This window comes from Molossus molossus, unplaced genomic scaffold (assembly GCF_014108415.1).
Source record: "Molossus molossus isolate mMolMol1 unplaced genomic scaffold, mMolMol1.p scaffold_m16_p_17, whole genome shotgun sequence".
Taxonomy (NCBI): domain Eukaryota; kingdom Metazoa; phylum Chordata; class Mammalia; order Chiroptera; family Molossidae; genus Molossus; species Molossus molossus.
Window position 1 is genome coordinate 20053430 of NW_023425352.1, and position 22477 is coordinate 20075906.

Here is a 22477-nt window from a genome sequence, read left to right on the forward strand (position 1 = left end):
AACAAGCACAGGAGGGCAAGTCAACTGCACCAGCACATCCCAAGCTCTGCTTACATCACGTCCACTAGCATCTCATTGGCCAAAGCACAGCCAATGGCCAAACCCAAGGTCAAAGGGCAAGAACACATAATCTACCCTTGTGAGAGGACCTGCCAAGTGAGACGGCACAGGGCATGGATGTAAGGAGGGGTAAGCCCACCCCCCATAATAACTGAACTGCCTGCTATTCACCAAGTCCCCCATTTGCTGAGTCTCCACTACATGCAAGGCATTGTGGGATGCTAAGTTGAACTGGATCCAGTCTCTGCCCTCCAGGAATTTATAACCCAATAAAGGAAACAAGTGAGTCCATAAAGCGGTGACATTTGAACGTGAAGCGAAGAGCTTGGGAACAGGAGGAAGCAACACATTCTGTCTGTGAAAGTCAAGGAATACCGTGCAGGGGAGGGAACATCTTAGGTACAAGAATGACTTTGATGGGTAAAAAAGGAACGGATCCTTAGTTCTCTAGCCAAGAGCGAGAAATCCAAGCTCAGTAATGATGTCTAACATTGTGTTCTTTTATGTCGCAAACTGCTTTCATTATACTGGGCAGTGATAATGAGGACAGAGGGGATCCCAGCGTGAAAGAGCTGAAGAGGATTCCAGAGGCCCCCTAATCCAAGGCTGTATCTGGACCCCCAGACTCTGCTAAGCCTGGGGATGCAAAGATAACGAGACAGGTCTCTCCTTCAGACTAGTCAGTCCTTAAAACTCTCGGAATAAAGGAAACACTTGCACACGTGGACAGGCGCGTGGCTTGTGACCGAGAAATCAGTAGGACCAGTCTGTAGCGCCAAAACCACATGAAACAAAGACAGCCCTGATGTGACAACCTCAAGGACAACAGAAATGCTGAAAGGCTGAGGGTCAGGATCCACACTCTGCGCCTTGTCACGGACAAATTCTCTGTGTGTGTCTGTGGTGGAGTTTCTCTCGAAGCCCCCAGGCTCCAAAGGGTTTACCTTCCCATGATCTCCCTAGCACGTGGAAATGAGAAGTAAGAGTGCCTCTGAGGATCCACCTGTTCTCAATTACACTGGGGAAACCAAGGCAGCATGGCAGACCCTTGTCTCACTGTGGAGTCCAGGGATGATCACCAGTGAGTGTGATGACATATAAAATGTGTGTTTTCATGATCACAGTTTTGAAGTAAGATTTCATAGGTTTCACTACATTTACATAAATATATACATGTATATAAATTTTGCTAAGTTTCACTACATATATATTTTCTCAATACAGTTAGGACCGTGCCCGAGAAATTAGAAAATTTGATCCATTCACCCTTCATTTCTTCAACAAACACTTATTGATGCTGACTATTCGGAGACCACCTACCCAGCACTAGAACACAAGGAAGAGAAGACATCAGCTCAGCCTCTGGCTAGGACCCTCCATACCTCATCTCGTTCTTCCAAGGAGCTGTTATTAGATCAGCAGAACTTGAAAACTTTCCTAATGTGGAGCCGTCTGGCCACCCAGCATTGTCTCTCCCAATTCCCCGAATCCTCTACACTCCACACCACTCTCTCCCCGCCTTCTTGCCTTCAACAGTTATTTAAGGAGCGCCCCCTGGCTAGATCTTGTTTAATTTCTGGAGCCATGCTTCGGACTGAGCCAATTTCGAGGCAATCCATCTCTATACAAAAAAAAAAAAAAATACAAAAAACCCAAGGTCTCTCCTTTTCTCGTCCTCCCTTCTTCCCACCGCCCTGCCCTGGCCCAGACAGGAAAAGCGTTGTGTTCTCCCCGAAGAAGCCATAATGAAGACTCCCTCTATGTTTATGTTTTATGGCAAGAGAACATCAGAGAATTGCCATGGTTACAGGCCCCACTCTGCCTCCACTCGAGGACCAGAGGGAGCTGGAGGAAAGCACCGAACAGCAGCTCCTGATGCTGCTCAGCCCGGAATCATCATAAAAAAAATGTTTACATCACAGGAGAAATTGCTTCTCAAATAGCAAAGGGAAAATGCCAGGTTTGATGAGATTGTTACACAGAATCTTGGCTGGGTTGTTTCTCCCCCTCCCCCTTCCCCCTGACCCATTATTATTTAGGGTTGTATTAAATCAGGCAAAGGGAGCAGACGACAAAACACAACGTGGTATTGGCAGCTTTGGCAGGACGCCCAGGCTCAGCGTGGCCCCACATCTAATCCTCTTCATCTCCAGCCGCCAGGATTAGCATCTCCCTGAAGCCCTGTTTGAGGACCAGCCAACCAAGTGACCCCACTCCATCTCCCTGGGGGCTCGTGGGCTGGAATAGACTGTTCTGATTCTGAAACAGAACCAGGGCAAGCAGAACCAGGCAGCCAGGTCCAAATCCAGCCCTGTTCCTTATTAGCTGTGTGTCCTTGGGCAGGTGCCTTTGCCTCTCTGAACTATTCTTTCCCTTCCTTTAAAACAGGAGCACAGACAACCATCCTGAAAGTGCGACGGCGGAATGCTGCTGGTAAGTGCCACGTCCTCTCTGTGCCTCAGTTCCCTCACCTGAAACACGGGGTGATGGTAGCACTTACCACGTGGAGTTGTGAGGACAAACACAGCGTCTCTCAGAAGTGGGGGTGGTTATGCCACACAGTGACCTGACGCGATGAATAGTATAGTTATTCCCACTATATGGATGCAAAGGGAGCCTTGGAGAAGTGCAGTGCCCTCTTCGAGTGCCCAAAGCACAAAGTGACAAAACCAGGACTTAAGTCAGAGCTGTCCAACCCTGGGATCCAAAGCCCTCTCTCTGTGCCCACTGGACCCCTCAAGGCAGAAAGTGAGGACTTTCACGCAAGCCCCAGGCAGGCCTGTTTAACCCCACCGCCCGTGCCCTTAGCCAGTAGAGAAGTTCTCTCTCCTCAAGGAAGTCCAGCCTAGTTGAAAGGCAGGGCAGCTAAGCAGAGAACTCCGAGAGTGTCCATCAGTGAGGGATGGAGGCAGGCGGCTTAGACACTTACAGAAGGAGACACCCCTCAGGGTTGCTGGGAGGAGGTGAGCTGAGAGAAGGTGAGCTGGCAAGACGGACCGGTCAAAGCAGAGGGGCGACCAGCCCAAGCAAAGGCCAGGAGAGGGGGATACAGGGAAGAAGTGAGGGAAGAGGGGAAAGTCCCCCAGGGCACCCAGTTAGAGGAAGTCCCCTCCAGAGGGCTCTGAGGACCGGCAGGAGTCTCTGAGTTGGGCGTGTGATGGACTTGGGGTTTCCGGAGCCCTCAGCTCCCTGCTCCCCCACAGAGGGGCTCTAGGCAGGAGAACAGCACAGCTTGGACCAGGGAGCCGAGCCCTCGCACCCCGCCCACCCCTAAGCTCCCTACTCAGAAGGAAAGCAATTTTCCATATTAATGTATGAGTCCCAAACGTGCTGACCTGTGAAAAACCCTTCCTCGTGATTTATTTGTCTCCTCTTGCTAAGACAACCGCCTCATTGTTTAAAGTCATGCACACAACAGACACTCACTCCCTTCTATGCTCAGACAGGTTTGCCACAGGGCCAGAGAAGGCCCGGAAGGGGTATCTGGCCCAAGGAAAGCATCACTAGGCAGGGTCACTTCTCTGTGACCCCAAGGAACTCCTAGAGGTCCCAGTTGGGAAGGGATTTGGCGAGGAGGAGCCAGACTAAGAGAAAGTCTGGGCTCATGTCAACAGCCAGTAAAACACACTTGGATGCTTCAGTTTACTACCTACGCAACCAGGGCGCCCGTGTCACGGCAGACGTCCTAGAAGAGCTTTCGTGGACTCCACAGTGGGCTCAGCTGTGATCAGGAAGAGTCTTGTACTTTGAAAGACCTTATTGTCAGATAGCAATAGAAATAAAAATAATCCCACTTACCTCCATTTCCTCCTCTGCTGGAAAAGGACGGATGTTAGAGACTGGTCAGTTTGAAAACAACTCAGAAGTGGAAACTCAGCTCATAGTGGAACAGAAATGGACTCGGCACCTGGTGCATGGCCGGCAGGCCTTCCAGTATGCATGGAAAAGAAGAGACGTGAACAAGGGCTCAGGGCAGTACCCTCCCGGCACCCTCAGCCAGAGAGGCAGAGCAGTGGGAAGAGCAGGAGCTTTGGAGTCAGAGAGCATCTGAGCTCAAACAAGCTCCCAGCGACACTAGGCATGTTGTCAATCTCTTGGTGTGCCTCCATTTCCTCATCTGTAAAATGGGGATGTTAGCAGCCATAGTAGACACTCAATTCACATTATTTCTCTCCCTTTATACGTCTCATTTGTACCACTTTGTGAAACCTTTCAAAGCTCATCTCTCCATTGAAATATGAGCTATCTACTCCTCTACCTCCTGTGACCACCTAGTATTGCTTACTGCCTATGAACCTTTAAATATGTAATCAAATATTTTCACATAGTGCATCAAACTTTTTTCAGAGTGGATGTGCTGTCTCTCAATTACAAGGACAGGTTCTTGAGGATGAGGCTTTCTTTATACTTAGTTTTGATCCACTCTGGGATCAGGCACAGGGCCGGTGCAGGGTGGGAACTCAAGCGAGGGGGGTTTAACCAGCTGATCATGGAGGCAGAAGGGAGCTGTGGGTCCTAAAACTCAGTCTGCTGGACTGGCCAGTTAAGAACTGGCTCAGGCCCTGGCCGGTTTGGCTCAGCGGTTAGAGTGTCGGCCTGCGGTCCTGAGAGACCCGGGTTTGGTTCCCGCTAAGGGCATGTACCTCGGTTGCAGTTTGTCCCCGGCCCTGGTCGGTTGTGCGGGTGGCAGCCACTCAATGTGTTCCTTTCACATCGATGTTTCTCTCTCTCTCTCTGTTCCTTTCTCTCCCTCCCACTCTACCTGAACAAAAAATGGAAAAATATCCTCGGGTGAGATAAAAAAAAATAAAATAAAATAACTGGCTCAGTGTGTCCTGAGGGTGTGGCCTGCCTATTGCCTACATACACAGGGGATGAAGGATGGGTGGATGGGTGGGTGGATGGATGGATGGATGGATGGATGGATGGTGGATACATGGGCGCATGGAGGCATGGATAACATGACCCTATCCCGGGGAGAGTTTTCTGGGCTCTTGGTCCCTTCAAGTTTACTCTGCATCTTGACCTTCTTTCCTCCTCCACAGGCTGTTATTCTAGTCAGGCTATACCCACAGGCTTGGAGGCAGGTTGATGAGTTTTCTCACTTGCTTATGTTATATAAATAAATAATAAAAAAACAACTCAGTGTCATGTCCCAAACATTTCTGCCAATGCTGTCAGCCCCCTAATTAATGTCTCTCTTCCAGGGCCCAGATCTCAGCATGACTCACCCATCACTCCTCCCTTAGGTCTTAGTTCGGTTCCCGCAAAGTCCCCTGAAACAGGGACAATCCCGAGCTCTGGAGTAGAAATTTCCTCAAGTAAAGCAGATGAGAACAGACGCATTGAAGACTTTCCCTCCAGGACTCCTCGTTCGGGCTTCCATCCGTTCCTGCAAGAGAGTACATGTGATTGGCAGGCTAGGATTCGAATATAAGTAGCACTAGAATCTGTGGGCAGGCAGGCATCATCCCGAGCAGCACCCAGTCTCCTCTCGACGAGCCCTGCAGACACCTGCCCAGATCCTCCTGGTGCTGCAGCTGGTGGCAGCTTCCCCGCTGAGGGACAGAACCAAGATGACCCGGCTCCCCACCCAGACAAGCCAAGGTCCCCACTTGTCCCTAGCTCTGTCTCATGCCCCGGAATGAAATGTCCCCACTTTGCCCCCTCCAGAAACTCCTGAAATGCCAAAGTGCCTTTTATTTTTCATTTTTTATCACTTGCTTTTTGCTCAAAATTTCAAGGATTCTTTCAAACGTTTATATTTCTATTCGTTTTAATTCAACTCTGCGTATTTCTTTCTTTTTAGAATGTTTTGCTATTGGAAAGCATCTCCTTGGTTATTTCTCAGACAATATTAATGATTGCTTTGAATTTTTAACCCCCTGCCAATTTTCTTTTCCTTGAGCATTCTATTTCCTTTGCTTTTTCCCTTTGTTTGTTCTGATCTGGATACTTTTCTGAGCTATCTGGTGGTCTTTGACTATATGTTTATATATGAGAGTAAAACTCTAAATAGTTGCCTTGAAGCTCTGTATTACCTGCAGGATTTGTGGACTGTGGTCTTCTTTCAGAGGACTCTGGCTAGGCTACAAGAGTGCCTTTCATGTAGTATTTGTTGAGTAAACTAATGTATTACTAATTAGTGAATCTCTTTCACTTTTTTCTAATGTGTGACTACACAAAGGACAGAGTTGAGTATTTACCAACTTGTGTTTTTAGATAAATTATGGTCTTAGGTTATAAATATTTTATTAATTTTTTTTAACAGAAGCGTGAATTTTATCTTTATATAATTATTTTTTGGCTTTGTTTTCAGATAACTATTATCATGCAGAAATAATTGATGCCCTTGCCAACTCTGTTACACCAGCAGTCATTGTGAATCAAAATACCTTCTTAAAGGGGTGTGGGCATATTACTAGAGCATCAGGCTAGAGTTGAGACCTGGAATCTAGTCCCAACTTTGGTATTAACAAGCTGTGGAACTTTGTGGTTTGTCAATCATCCGCCCTGGGACTCAATTTCCTCCTAGATTTAATTATTCTCAATCCTGTATTAATGACATAATTAATTGTAGTAATACCTGAACTGCTTACCCTATAATGATGATACATGAATTCCGTTAGGTAACAGACAACAGCTCTTTCTGTATAAGGAGAATCTACTTTATGCCACGTCCTGAGCTAAGGCCTTTTACATTCATCAAAAACTAAGCATTTTATGCATAACACACTACTAGCATCTTAGCTGCTGAAAAACAACGTGTATTCGTTAGTTTTGGATACATGGTTCCGAAGTCCAGGCCCCGTGTGTCACAGGCTGCAATCCAGGCATCCGCCAGGCTGCATTCTCTTTTAGTACCTCTGGGGAAAAGTCCACTCCCAAGTACTGTACTTCCTTCTAGTTGGAGGAGTGAGGTCCCCACTTTCTTGATGGCTGTCAGTTAGAGGCTGTTCTCAGCGTCTGCAAGCGCCCACATTCCTTGCCATGTAGCTCCCTCCATCTGCAAGGAGACCGTTGAGAACGTCTCACGCGTGAACCCCCACCATGCTTCTCAGCTCCGGCTTTCCCAGCCGCTGACCTAGGTCCAGATTTTAAGGGCTTGTGTGCAGAAGTAAGACCCATCCAGATCAGCTCGCTCTCTCTTAACCACAACTGATTACGGGACCTTAATAATGTTTGCAAAGTCACTCCACAGTCATACCTAGATGAGTGTGTGACTCATTGGAAGAAGGTGCTTGTGGCCAGGACCACAACACTGGCTTAGAATTCTGCCTACCACGGAGTTCTTGGCTATTAAAAATAAAGCTGCTATAAAGTTGGTGTGGGGACCTAAGCATTTTACATACATTCAAATCAGGCTGACCTGAGATAGAGTGACTTGTACGTCCTAAACCTCAATCATGGGTCCATTAAATGGTAGCTGAGCCTTAGGCTCTTCATGCCTCTGACCCAACAGGCAGAAAAGGGAATCAGAGCCCTGGCTGGGGTGACTGATAGATGACTGATCCAAAGGGAAACTGGATTGCTGCTTCCCAATGGCACAAGAAAAATTGTGTCTGGAACTCCGGGGAATTACTGGGTCCCTCTGGCCATTGCCATCGTCATCATCGTCGTGGTCATAGTCATCGTTGTCTTCTTCTTCTAGTTTATTTTTTATTATGGAGAGTATTACAGATGGCCCCTATTTCCCTCCACCCAACCCCCCAGGCATTCACCACACTATTGTCTGTGTCCCTGGGCTATGCGTATTCTTTTGTCCAATAGTCTCAGCCAGTGCAAAAGGCAGCAATCTAATAGGCGCCACAAGAATGAAAGCCTGGGACCCCCCACCAGGTGAAGAACCCCACCCAGCAGGCCTTTCTGAGCTTCTTTCCTTCCATGTCTGAAGGGAAAAATCTGGCCACAGCAATCCTGCCCAAATGTCCTTTTTGTTGTGTTTCAAATCACAGAGAAAATCTACTACACAGACTTTTAAGATTGAATCACAGAATTTCCAGATTGGCAGTCACTCAAAAAATAATTCCGTTCACAGGTATCTAGAGTGGTGAGACCCACAGAGACAGAAAGCAGGATGCTGGTTGCCAAGGCGGGGGGTGGGTGGGGGCCTGCAAGATGAAGAGACATTTGGAGGCTGGTTGCACAGCAATGTGGATGTACTTAGTGCCCCTGGACTTAAAAATGGTTAAAATGGTAAATTTTGTGTTATGCGCTTTTTAAAACTGTGGTAAAATGTTTTAATTAATTACATTTTAAAAAAAATAATAATTTACAATTAAAAAAATAATTTAGTTAAACCATGACAACCACCAAGGTTTAACTGTCTACGGCATCCCCTCTGAGAGGTCTGGTGCATCAGTACCACTGGCACAACTCCCTGTGTGCTGAACTTGGTACTAGGAGGGGCCCTGGAGGAAAGCAAGCCCGGGGCAGGGAGCAGGGAAACAGGATACGGTTCTTGCCTCTGTAACAGTGTGCTGGTGAAACAGTAGAGGCTCGTATTTTACACACACACACACACACACACACACACACACACACACTCTGGGCCAGTCCTCGCCCTTCCCCTGCTCTGGCCTTGGAGGAGCTTCCTATGTAACTGGCTTCTGGCTGGTTTAGCCCAATGGGAAGCATTAGTTGGAAATTGGGGGCGGGCAGGAGAAAGAAGCCAGGGATTCCCCCTTCCTGCTCTATCCCAGGAAATGTCTACGGCAAGAGATGCTTCCCTAACTGGCTCCTGCCCGCATTGGAAAGGCCGGGCCCTGGCTCCAGGTTCCACCAGGGGACACCCTCACCCCCACTCCTGGGCTCTGGTAACACCACCCTAGGAAGGACAACTACTTCCACTGTTGCTAACCTCCGGGCTGCCTTGCCATCTCTTTCGGCTTGAGGGTTTTTCATCACGTGGCCTTGAATGTCCAGCATTGTAAATACTTCAGCGGTGTCTGTTTTCCTCGTCGGACCCTGTCTGTAGATACAAGCTCCTCTGCTTATGTCAGAATCTCAGGTCTGGAAGGCAAAGCACCTTCAATCCATTGCTCTCCATGCAGCTCCTCAATGGGCCTGTGCTGCAGAGGAGGGACCCCAGGCCCCAAGAAGCGAAGGAAGGAGCTCAAACATCCTGCAATTGCAGGGATTGACACTGCTAGTTCGAGAGCTCCCCACCTGTGGCCCAGGCTCTCCCACCGCTGTGGGACCTGCCCTTCACTCCAGATGTGTTTGGGCGCCCAGTGGTCAGATGCGCCCAGAGGCACTGGGAGCTGGGAGAAGCTGCCGATGACCTGAGAGCAATGGTGTCCTTGTTGGACGAGGGAGTCCAGAGCAGTCGGAAGGCCTTGAGGGAAGCCGACCGCCTCCGCACGCCCCGAAGGAGACACAGACTCTTGCCAGGTGTCCAAGGATTCTGCAGAGAAGCATTTGAGGGTCAGCCCCTTCTAACAGGAGTGATCTTGTTCATAGACCTGTACTGTCCACAATGGGGGCCAATAGCCGCATACGACTTTTTCTCATTTAAATTTAAATTCATTAAAGTTAAGTAAAGTTTGAAATTCAGTTCTTCCGTTGCATAAACCACATTTGATTGAAGTGCTCGTGGCTAGTGGCTACCTTTTAGCACAGATATAGATATATTTTTATCTCTCGGGCAGCATGTTTGATAGACAAAACAGTTTTTGTCAACAGGAAAAGAAATGAAACCCATATAATACAAATTAACCAATTACATTTAACAACTAAACATTCTCCTGTCCATGTGTGTAACCGAAAGATGGCTGCATTTTTATGCAGAAGTGACTTTTGGCTAGATTGGCTGTGGGTTCTGGCAGAATGGGAGAGGCAGAGAGATTACTTTCTAATGCCCTTTCCAAAGATGCATAAATCCAGAGCTGATAGAATTCATGTGAAAACACAAGCCCACCAGAGCAAGGAGCTTTCAGAAATGAAAGAAAGACATTTACTTAAATGGAAAAGAGAAAAACAGGTTTATTCTTTACTTGGTTCTTTAAAAAAGAAACGAAACAAAAAAGAGCAACCGCTACAATGTGTTTAACTACAGCACACGCCGACTCTGAAGGCAATGCTGGCAGTGGGGAATGAGAGGCTATTTAACCTGTCTGCTCTGACAGCAAAATTAAAGACAATTGTGCATGGCATTGAGCCTGGGGACACAGACGTTCCTTCCAGGAGCCTTCTCTCGCTGCAGGAAACAGCTCTATTTCCAGTCCATTCAAAATCTGCATGCACTGGGCTGGGAGCGGAGGGAGCTGTCCAGGGTGCCAGAGGATAAAAGGGAGACATTTGCAAGCCCTTAGAAAGTTGATCATTTTATTACTGACCAAAGGGGTCAGAAGGCTACAGGGATATTGTCCTAACCTGAAGAGAGAAGACTGTTCTCCAAGAAGGGGTTCTAATCAGCAATTTTCTGGCTCCACGTCTTGGTTGAGTCAATCTGGCATAGGGCCCATGAATTTTCATTTTAATAAGTTCTCAGGTGATGCTGGTGGGCCAGCGGGAACCGCTCTCTGAGAACCGCTCTCTAAAGTGAGGTTTCAGTCAAAGCAACCCAAGTGCGGGTCCTGCTCACTGTTCTCCACTCAGGCCCATGTCCGAATGAGCAGAATGGGATACACTAATTCTGACCTTTTTTAAATGTTATATTAAAATATTATTTCCCTTGATTACTGAGGTTTGGGTGGCTTCCTGCTTAAATTTTGCACCCCAGGTGAGTGCCTGACTCTCCTTACCATAGTCCTGGCTCTGGCTGCAAGATTGCCATAAGGATCCCCATGTTCTCTTCTGAGGCTGAGAGAGAGATGTGGCGTGACTTGCCCAAGATCATACAGTAAGGGCAGAGCCATGACTCCAGCCAGGACTTTTGGAACCCTAAATGCAGGCCTCTTCCCACTAGACCGCAGTTCTCCAAATTGACACCCTCTGGGGAACCTGGTTTCCCATTGCTCATGTGACTCCTTAGGGCGGGCTGGCAGAGGCTGCCCCCATGGCCCCCTACTGAGCCACCCCCATGCACACAAGGAACTGCTGTGATCCTCTGTCTGCCAACACCCCCAATCCACACCTGAGAGCCCTTCCTTTGTGTCTTATAGGTGTCCAGCTGGGAACCGACAATTCACCTATTGAATCATAAAAAACAATTTCTCTGAACCAAGAAAAGGTCATTGCTAACATTAATTTAACATTTACCACATGCTGGGTGCTCTACCCACATCATCTCATTCCATCTTTCTATCAAATCGGGGTGGGGTGGGTGGGACACTGCCAGCCTTTTCATTTCACAGCCAGAAACACCAGGTACCGGGAAGCATGTGACCTGCCTCCAGCGGCTGTACCCACCTCCTCTCCACCACACACCAGAGAAAGGGCGGCCTAGACCCAACGGATACCCACAACTGTGCTAACTGCATATACCACCCAAGGACATTCCCAATTTCTCCTTTCAGCCAGCGACTGATTGCACACCTACTATGTGTGGGCACCCATAAGATTTAAAGATTCTTAGGTTCCAGTTCCAGCCCTCCAGGCTTTTATTATTTACATCTTCAGGCACACAGAGAGGGCAGCTCCTTCATGGATAATGCCCAGATCATTTTTCTTTAAGAAAGAAAGAAAGAAAGAAAGAAAGAAAGAAAGAAAGAAAGAAAGAAAGAAAGAAAGAAAGAAAGAGTAACGACACATTTTTAGCTAGTAAGACGACGCCAGAAGGTAATTGCTTTGCAAATTACTGTAAGTTATAAATGGATCAATGATTTTCTCCAAAGTTAGAATCATCTGTAATTAGCAATATGCAAATCCCACCCTGAGCCCTTTGCTGGCTACAATGAAGTGGGAGGCACCCTAAGCATCATTTACATTCCTTCCGAGGAGGCCCTGGTGGATGCCCACCAAATGGGTTTGTAGGCTGTGAACTGAGGGAAGGTGGAGAGAAGAGAAAACTTGTGCCCTGCTGAAGTTGGAGGGTGCTTCTCAGAGCTCTTCTAGCGAAAGTTCTGCCCCTGTCCCCAGCTGGGGCCTGAATGGGATTAGCAAAGGGAGACTGGGATCGCATGTGGCTTCCCCTCCACACCAAGCAGTGCGCTTGGGAGAAGGGTGGAAAACTGCCAGGGTTTGATTTCTAAATAAAACTGCTCTGTTTGTTACCTCCAGGGAGAAGTAGCCGGGGGTGAGGGGAATGAGGACAGGACCAGGGGCCTGGAAGTCTGGTGCTGGTCCCAGGTCTGCACTACTAGCCCTGAGGCCTTGAGCCAGGTGCCCCCATCCCCCTTAGGTACTGAATTCTTCATTTGTACAAGGAGTGAATGGGACGAGGTGTTCCTTAGGGTTCCCTCCATCCATTTATTCATTCACTATAAACACTACCTACTATGGGCCAGGCACTGTGCCAAGCACTAGAGACAGAAACCCAAATAAAACTTGTTCCCACCAGCAGGAGCTCTCAGTTTGCCAAGAGCAAAGGTTGTATAAATAGATCATCTTAAGGATGTACACTAAGTACCCCGTACACATGTGAACAGGTTCATCCCAAGGGAATTGGGAAGGCTTCTTGGAGAAAGTAGCAGACATTTCAGCTGGACCTCAGAGAATGATTCTATACTTCATTTCCAAGCAATTCACTCATAACTCCATCTGGAGCCACGGAAGGTTTAAGGTGGTGCTTTGAGCTTTGATGGACATGTGAATCTTTGGGAGCATCTTAAAACATCCATTCCTGGAGCCCATCTCACACAGATGCTGATCAGTCTGTCTGAGCCTGAGCCTGAGAATCTGCATTGTAACAAGCTCACCAGTGATTCTGGAGCAGTTGGTCTGTGGACCACATTCCGAAGAAAAACTGGTTCAGTCCTTCTTAACTCTACCTGGATTATTACAAAAACAAAAATAAAACCCAAGGGCTGTTTTCAGACACTTGACAAGATACTTGACACTTGAAAATCATTCTCTGAATTTGCACAAAGGTGCCCCTCCCCCACCCCAAGAAGCAAACCAAAGGCTGGGCTGCTGCTGCTCCAGTGTTGCCACCAAGAGGCTGCAAAGAGTTTCTTCGGAAATGAAGCCCCGCAACCCCATCCTTTCTTCAAAGGCACCCAGGGAGCCATCTGGGGAGATGTCCCCAGGCGGTTCCTTCCATCTCCAACCAGCCCACCTCACACCTCATCAGTCTGCCCATCTAGTCCAGCACATCTGGGACAGGCCTGTAAAAGATGGTCCCGACCCATCATGCCTCTGGTAATCATGCCCTACAGTGTCACCCCCACTGAACCTGGCTGGACTGGTGACTTGTTTTAACCACAGAACATGGCAGAGGTAATGCTGTGCCTTAAGAAGTTCTTTTTTGTGCTTGTGGAAGCCTGGAGGCCCCTCCTGGACAGACCACACGGAGAAGAGGCCCTAAGACTGCATACATAGAGGGAGGGTCCCAGCCGATCTAGCTGATCCCAGAGACCTCCGACCTGCCAGCCACATGCCACCACAAAGGTGACCATCAGCAAGATCAGCAAAAGAGCCACCCTTCTGAGTTCAATCCTGATTGTAGAATCGTGAGCAGTTGAATAGGTGTTGTTTTTAACCACTGAGTTTAGGGATGGTTGTATTATATAGCAAGAGACTCCTGATACCATATCACTCCATTTCACGTGTGCCACCTATCAAAACTAAACAAAAAGTCTCTGTCCACCTCCTCTAGAGGTACGCTCCATGAGGGCAGGGGCGGTTAGCTCACTACAGTATCCCCACCGAGAGCCTTGCCTGGCACCAGCAATAATAACCCGAATATTGCTTGAACGAATTCACCAATACTTATCTGAACCCCAGGCTGGGCCAGGAGAAAAATGTAAGACAATAATCTAATGCCCAGCAGCCTCTCTACCAAAGCCAGAGTCAGAAAGACACGTTGATTTTCCATTAACAAACTTCACACTAATCAAAGCAAACTTTAAAGGATAAAGAAAAACAGCTACTGAGGGCTTTTATGCTTGTTCAGAGATGCCATGAACAGCTGGCTTACAAGCAGCAAGCAGGGCTGTTCCCTGGGCTCATGGACACAGCAGCCGAGACCAAATGGCACTAATGCCAATCTTTGCCCCATCCCAGAGCCAACAGCTGGCCCTCCGCGCTCCCACTCCCCTCTACCCTGCCGTGCACGCAGCATGCCCGCCCTGAGTAATGACACTTCCCAAACAGACCCCGGCTGCCCCTCCTGCGGAGCACAGCCAGCTGCTGATGTCAAAGGATGCACGGGTCCCCTCTGGGATGGACAAGCTGGCTACCTCTGGGACAAAGGGAAACTGAAAAGATGCTTCCTGGCTGCTTTTTTTTTTTTTTTTTTTTTTTCCACAAATGGCCCCCAGACACCAAGCATTTTACTCCCATTTGCATGCTCTCCTGGCCACTTTGTCCTTCTCCATCTGTGTTTGCAAAGGCCAGCTGGACCGCTCCCCACACGTAGCAGCCGGCTGCGCGGAACGCGAGGAAGCACGCGAGAGTGCTGTCTGCCGGGTCCCAGCGGCCCTGAGTTGGCTTTGGGATCTTTGAGAACACCTAGTCAACCCCCTTATCTTTAACCTTTCCAAGATTCCTAGTTTCCTCTTTACTGGGGATTCTCTCGGCACTTTTGTGAGAATTAAATTAGGCAATGTATTTATTAATTTACTTTTGTAACAGATGTTTCTCCTTTTTCCCCCCCGCAGACTCCTTCCTCCTTATCCCGCCCCCTGCCAAGCATTGTTGTCTATGTCCATTGGTTACACATACAAGGCAATGTATTTAAAGCAGAGGTTCTCACACGTTGTGCATCAGAATCATTCAGAGCCTTGTTAAAACACAGATCACTGAGTCTCACCCAGAGTCAGGCATGAGGCCCAAGAATCTGCACTTCTCACAAGATCCTCATCGACACTGACGCTGCTGGTCCAGCGACCCTACTTTGAGAACCATTGACTTAACATTGTAGAAATGTAAACACAAACATCTATAGTCACACACATACACACAGAGCCAGGATTTTTCTGGAATGGTCCCAGTGTTTAGTCAATGGAAGCATATCAATCATTGTAAACTGCCCTTACTGCACAGCCCTGGCTCAGGAGGCTGTCAGGAAAACAACCAGGCAGCAGCATCGCTGGAAAGGAGGCAGAGAGCAAAGGGTGCACGTCCCAGGCTCAGAACTTGGTGCTTCTCGTTCATCCAGAAAGAAATCAGGGAGTGTCTGGGAAGAAGAGAAAGGGATCGCGCATCTTCCAAATCCATTGGCCAGGGTGCATTCGTTACGTCATTACTCATCAGTCAAGGAGGACTTTCAGGTGGAGGTGCCTTAGGGCTCAGTTTTGGTGTTACAGGATCAAAGGAACACCCTCCTTGAGCTCCAAGGTCCATAGACCTGCTTTATCAGCATCACAGAAACTTGGGCCCCCAAACATCAGTCCAGACCTAGAGAGTGAGAATCTATGAAGGGGGTGGGAGGGTGGCTAGGACCTTGCATTAAACATGATCCCAGGTCAGACATGTACACACTTGAAGAATTCTGTCCTAGGGTGTCTCGTGGCCCATCAAGGATGCAAGGGGCTGGGGGAGGGGGGAATAGGCAGTTAGTTTCATGTGTACAGAGTCTCCGTTTGGGGAGATTAAAAAGTTCTGGAGGTGGATGATGTCGATGGTTGTAAAACAGTGTGAATGTACTTCATGCCACAGAGCTGTACACTTAAAATGGCAAGTTTCTGTTATGTGTATTTTACCACAATAAAAAATAAAGACCAATCAAGGAGATACAAGTGTACCCAGTGAGATAAGTTGTATCTACTTAATTCCAAATCACCTTGATAAGTTGTCATAATGTATTAGACAGAGCACGGAGAAAGACACAAGAAATAATGCTTGGCGGGATCCCTGCCCAGTTGAATGGTTGGTCCGACTCTAATAACAAACACTTCTGAATGAAGCCAAAGCATCTTCGGGATACAGGGGAGGCAATATCAGCATCCAGCTCCCTTTGCTCCTCTTCTGGGATCCACAGGATCTAGGATGGGGGCCTTGTCAAGCACTGCTCCCCACCCCCACCCCACCCACCTTACAGGGGGCCATGTCCCCTGCATGGGCTGTGGCTGGAGAAGCCTTCTGTTGCAAATGCCCACATTTGCACCCCGATATGTGCCTCATTCCCCTGGGAACAGAGTCCTGTTTGGCCAGTGCACCTCCATTCCTCAGAACCTCAATGCCTGGCCAATTGAAAAAGCCGAGTTTCTAAATCTGCAAAGCCCAGGATGACCCCCATGAGGATCACAAATTCCAGGATGCCAGCTGGGAAAGTGAACTGTCCCCCCGTCCCCCTTCCTTCTCCCACCGCACACCTGTTTATACTGAAAGTATAAGTCAGCCCTGGCCGGTTTGGCTCAGCGGTTAAAGCGTCGGCCTGCGGTCCAGAGAGACCCGGGTTCGGTTCCCGCTAAGGGCATGTACCTCGGTTGCAGTGTGTCCCCGGCCCTGGTCGGTCGTGCGGGTGGCAGCCACTCGATGTGTCCCTTTCACGTCGATGTTTCTCTCTCTCTCTGTGTTCCTCTCTCTCCCTCCCACTCTACCTGAACAAAAAAATGGAAAAATGTCCTCGGGGGAAAAAAAAAAAAATAGAAAGTATAAGTCAGACCTGGGAAATGCTCTCACGTTGCCCCGGAATGAAAGAAGCATCATCTGCTTATGCTTTCCAAGCTCATCACAGGGATCTGTCACGCCCACGTCAGTCTCACCTCCCCAGCAAAGCCATGGCTGAATTCTCATTTCCCACTCTCTCTTCCAAATGCCTGCTGAACCAGACTCAAGTTTTTGGTATTTTTAAAATTTAATTAATTATTTTTGTTACAGATGTTTCTCCTTTTCCCCCCACTGATTCCCCCCTCCTCCTCCCTCCCTGCCCTGTCCCCAGCTTTGTTGTCCATGTCCACTGTTCATGCATACATGCATATAAGTTCTGTGGTTTATCTCTCCCCCACCACCCCCTCTTCTGGGGATTGTCAGTCTGCACCCCACTTCCACATCTCTGGGACTACCCCATTCCTCAGACTGTTATGTTTATTATATTCCACAAATAAGTGAGATCCTATGATACTTGTCTTTCTCTGTTTGGCTTGTTTCACTTAGGATGACACTTTCCAGGTCCCTCCATGTCGTCTCAAAGGATAAGAGATCTATCTTTCTTACCGCTGCATAGTACTCCATTGTGTATATGTACCACCGCATTTTTATCCATTTGTCTACTGATGGACACTTGGGCTGTTTCCAGATCTTAGCTACTGTAAATAGTGCTGCTACAAACATGGGGGTACATATATTCTTTCTGATTGGTGTTTCAGGCTTCTTAGGGTATACTCCTAGAAGTGGGACCACTGGGTCAAATGGAAGTTCAATTTTTAATTTTTTGAGGTAACACCATATTGTTTGCCATGAGTGTTTGGTATTTCATGATACATAGCTTTGTGTCTCTTCCTGGCATACATAGCTTGAGAAGGTGCAACAAGTGTGGGTTTTATGGAGTCTGCATCTCTGCCTAGAATTTGAGAAGCTCAGTCAAGGTCAAGACTAAGGAGGTAAGAGTGCCCAGCATGGTGCAGGCACCCCACAACCGCTCCCCGAGCTTCCAGACAGTGAGGAACACTAGTCTTCCCCCGTCCTCCCAGAGCAGGGTTCTCAGCCCCGCTGCAGAGCAGTCTGGGGCACAGCTGTGCATGCCCGGAGACCCCGAGGCGGGGCTCGAACCTCAGCTATTCTCTTAAAGCTCTCCAGCCACTTCCCTGGAGCAAACAGCGCAGTTCTGAGTTCAACAGATGTTCAAGGAGGACTTAATGAATTGATTGAGATGCAGTGTTCTGGGATCAATATAATTGACAAGAAAGATCATTCTTTGCAGGCATCATCATTATTAGGCTCCATATTCATAGTGGGGGGAAAAACCCCACAAAATATTAGATAACTACAGATGAGCATTAACGGAGTTGCCGAACACTTGGTCTTAAGGCCACGGACCCCAACGAGGTTTTTGTTAATTACTCACATTGGACATCGGTTTCTCTTCACTACTGAGGCTTCTCATTAGGAAAATAACCATCTTCTCCAAGACACACTTTGTTTGCTGCAGCAGCAAAAAATAAAGGGGTCATGGAAGAACTTTGGGAGGAAGAGCTGAAAAGCCCAGTGGTGCATACATAGATAGCTGGATGGTTACTAAATTTCACCCCCGAGTCATATCATTAGAGAACAGGTGGGGGGGGGCTCATTAACTACAAAAATCATTAGCAGAGAAAGAAAGCAAACGGAGGGCTGGGGGTGGAGGTACTGAGCTGCCCAGGGAAGGCTGCTCCGAAGGAGACCAGGACTGCAACCGGAGTGAACTCTGTGGGTCAGAGTGAGAGACACCGGGGAGAGCCCAAAGCGGGTCAGCCCCACACCCAGCTGGGGCTTTCCAGAGACTGAGACAAGAGGCTGGAAATGCCCGGGGCATTGAACTGGCCGTGGCTTCTGCCTCCAATGCCTGTGCCCAGGGTAGTGTGGCAGCACCCGCGCTGGCACAGACGTCGGCAGAGGTGGTCCCTCCCCATTCCATGCATTACGTGAGGGCTCCTCTGGGACCTGGAGCGGAGTCAAGGTGGGACTCGGGATAAAGCCAAGGACACGGGCAAGCTCCGTCCCCCGCTAGCTAGCCCTCCCTGATGCCTGCTCCTGTTTCCTCTGGACTCTGCAAGCCCTCATCCTGCCTCTGGCTCAAGTAGAGTGAGCCCTGAAGCCTGTCCCGTGGCCTAAGGAGGAAGTTGTTCCCTTTAGTGTGATTCATTCAGCCATTCTATGTCCCACTCCTCTTAAGGCAGCAGCTTCAGGTGGGATTGCGGCGGGGGGGTCGGGGAAGCCCAAGGTGGAGCCCTGCCCTCCAGCTGTGCCACAGACCGCAGGGTTGAGCACCTCAGCAGGAGGGCAGGGGTTCGTGGAGCAGACTGTGGTGCTCTGTGGAGAAGGTGCTGGAGGCAGGGAGAAGGGGCAGGGGTAGAAGAGGCCCGGCGGCCGCAGTGCCCGGCAGACCCCCGTAGTGCTGACCTGCTTGCCGTGAGCTCTCGCAGGGCACTCCAGAGCACCCCAGGGACACATGCGGGGCTTTTGGCAGAGGCTGGGGTCCTGCATGAGCATGAGAGGGAGAAGCTAGGAAAGCATGGGAGATGACTGATGACATAACCCACCTTCAACCTGAGGAAACTTACAATAAATGTACTCAAAGGAAACCTATAGCAAATGTTTGCAAGAAGAAGAACTATCTGATCCCTGCCTGACCTTTTATTTTTCTTTGGCCCTGATTTCTTACAAACCAAAAGGTCATGTTAAATTTTTAAAACAATAATTATTATTATTATAATTATAAATAGATAAACAAATAAAAGTTAAGGGTATATAGTTTTAGTTACTGAACACCATTCTCCCCCTAAATTATCTTCAGTATTGATGACAAATTTTGGTACAAATCTTCCCAAGTCTTCTGACCAGCCCTGCCCATCCCAGGAAAAATCTACCTACTCCATGGGCAGAGCACACCTCACATCCCTTAAGCCCATGAAGGTGAACACACCTGCCTACATGGGAGCGCACATGTATCCATGGGACAGAGACCCACCCAGAGAGCCCAGCGTTGACATGACAGGGTTAAGGGCTCAGCCTTGCTTCTCCTCAGCAGATGCCATATGAGAAAATGCTAACCTGGCAGTGCCCTGTGGCTTCAGCAATCGGGCAAGGGAGGCTAATTAGTCCGTCTGAGATCCAAGGGGGAAATGCTGACAAACTCAATAAGCAGCAAGTGCCTGGACCCGGGGGGGGGGGGGGGGCAGGTGTTGGAACCACATACAAACAGAAGGCAGCAGGTGGGGGGGGCAAACAGGTGTTCTCCAAAGAGCCCTGTGCTGCTGGCCTCTTCAGCCTTTATCCCAGAGATTATTTTCGAGCAACATCAACGTGGCCGTGCCAAGTGCCAGGCACGGTTCTCATGCTTCCTCAGACGCTCACACGTGTGAAATAGAAGAGGACGGGGTGGTGGTGCCAGACAGCAGGTGCGGAGGGCCCCAGGCCGTGCAGGGTGTGCACCCTACATTGTCATCCTGGAATGTCAGCTCTCCATCCAGAGACGCGGGGCAGAGAGCAGCAGCGGGTATCAAAACAAGCACGGACGTGTGGCGGAATATAACACAAGCTCTGCAGAAATGTGTAAAATAGAGCCGAAAGGTAGGATTAAAACCGCTTTCGCAGACCTCCCAGAGCACATGGGCAGTGCCATCTGGATCAGGGCGCATGGGTGGAAAAGCGGAATACATATTTTATGTGCCCTAATACCAACTGGAAGTGTTAGGTTTCAGTACCTCATTCTCAAATTAAAGTAATAATAATAATAATAGAGGCTTAATGACTAGCTCAAGCTCACCCAGCTCATGATTGAGCTAGAAATGTAAACTAAATCTGTCGGATCCACCACTCCATTCAAGAAGACAGCTGGGAGGACCCAAATCCCTGTTCAGACTAGAAGAGCATTTAAGTTCCTCAGCATTTCTCCAGGTTTCCCAGAGGGCCCTGGGGGTACCCTGCCAGGCAGAGAGAGATGGCTGTGCCGATAAAGACACGGGACAGGCCCAGAGGGACAGGTCACCCCCAGAGCATAAGAAAATCCTGAAAAAAACAAAAAGTGTCCCTCTCCTTAGAGATCAGGTGTGACAGACACTGGATTATACAGAGAGAAAGAACATGTTTCTTTTCATCTCATACACTGTATCTTTTTTTGATGTGTCATGACTGAGGACATGCAGAAGCCGGACAGTTGTGACAAACTGATTTCAGTTTAATAAATGTATTTGCATACGTCCTGTACCTTGGTGGAAACTAACTGGAGTGCTTCCCAAGTATCTCTGAAGGCTACAGTTCAGAAAGCTGGGGTGACTTTCTATTTCATCGGCATATCTTTGTTTCACTTATTTCCTTGGATATCTTCCAAATGGAAAGGGACACTGTAGGCGGTGGAGTCCGGGCTGGAGGCTGCCCTGTGCTGGGGCAGGAACCAGGGGTACAGACTGCTCCCCGCAGGCCCCAGAGCCTTCCTGCCCAGACAGCCCTGCCTAGTGGGGCACAGACTATTCTAGCGAAGGTGGTGGTCTAGCAGAGGAACAGACTTGAAAATTCACCCGTTCCACAGTTAGATACCATACCAGGCAACTGATACAGCGGCACCGGGGACCAATACATAGCAGTCGAACGTCTTCTCTCCGGGAGTGACAGACTGACGCAGATTCAGACTCTTTGGCGAAGACTGATCTCTAGTAAGGGAGGAGCCCGCCAGTATTCCTCACCTGCTCCCTTACTTACTTCACCTCCCGCACCTGGCTCAGTTTCCTAGCCTGTACATGAAGATGGTTGTAACAGCCATCATAAGAGGCTGTGACATCTAACTAGTTTAAAATAGCTAAAGTAGGAAACCAGTACAGCAGAGTGATGACATGGGCTTGGGAACAGAAACTTGAGTTTGAGGATGGGACACTTAGGACAATGCCTGGGACATATCAGCAATGCATAAACATTAGCTTTTCTAATGAACAATAATAATGCAAATAAGATCTAGGACTGATATCTCATAAGTGTTCAATATATGTGTGTCAGTTACAATCCCTGCCCCCTCCTCTTTCTGTCCCCAGCTGAGCAACAGAACGGGCCTGGAACGCACTGGACATGTGCATCCAGTCTCTGGCTTCACTCTAAACTGAAGAAACAACTGGCTGTGAACTTCCTCTGCTTCTTCCATCAGTTGCCCCTGAGAAGAGCCGAATGGTGTTGCATCTGCGATACCCAGGCGGGAGGCCAAATACAGAGATTTTGTTGGCATTTTGTTTTGTTTCTCAGCCTCAGTAATCCAGATCGTGGCCTGGATTCCCCCTTGGAGGGGACAGTGGCCGTCGTTCTCCTTACATGATAACAACACACGAGTGAAGCAGGAGGGGGGGAGGGGTGCAGCAAATTGTGTCCACGTGAGGAAAATCAGACCTACACTCTGTTCCCGGAGAGAACGGGGCTCCACCAAGAGTAGTGTTAGTAAAAAGCCAGTCCCAAGACCACAGCTGGCGGGGGGGGGGGGGGGGGGACCATAACCCTGCTAGCTGCCCTCCCTCTGACCCCCACGCTGACCTTCAGCTGGGAGGAGGGGGACCTTGAGGATCTGCGGGGAACAGATGTCTGACTTCCTCCCTGGCTCCTGAATGCTGCTTTCAGCTTAATTAGCCAGCTGTGCTCCTTCTACACCTGGGTGGGATTCGGAAGGGCTGAGCAAACACCCACTGGGCCCCTCAGTGGGGGGTCCACACCTCAGCCCTCCAGGCTTGTCTGAGCCACACACAGGAGCCTGCCT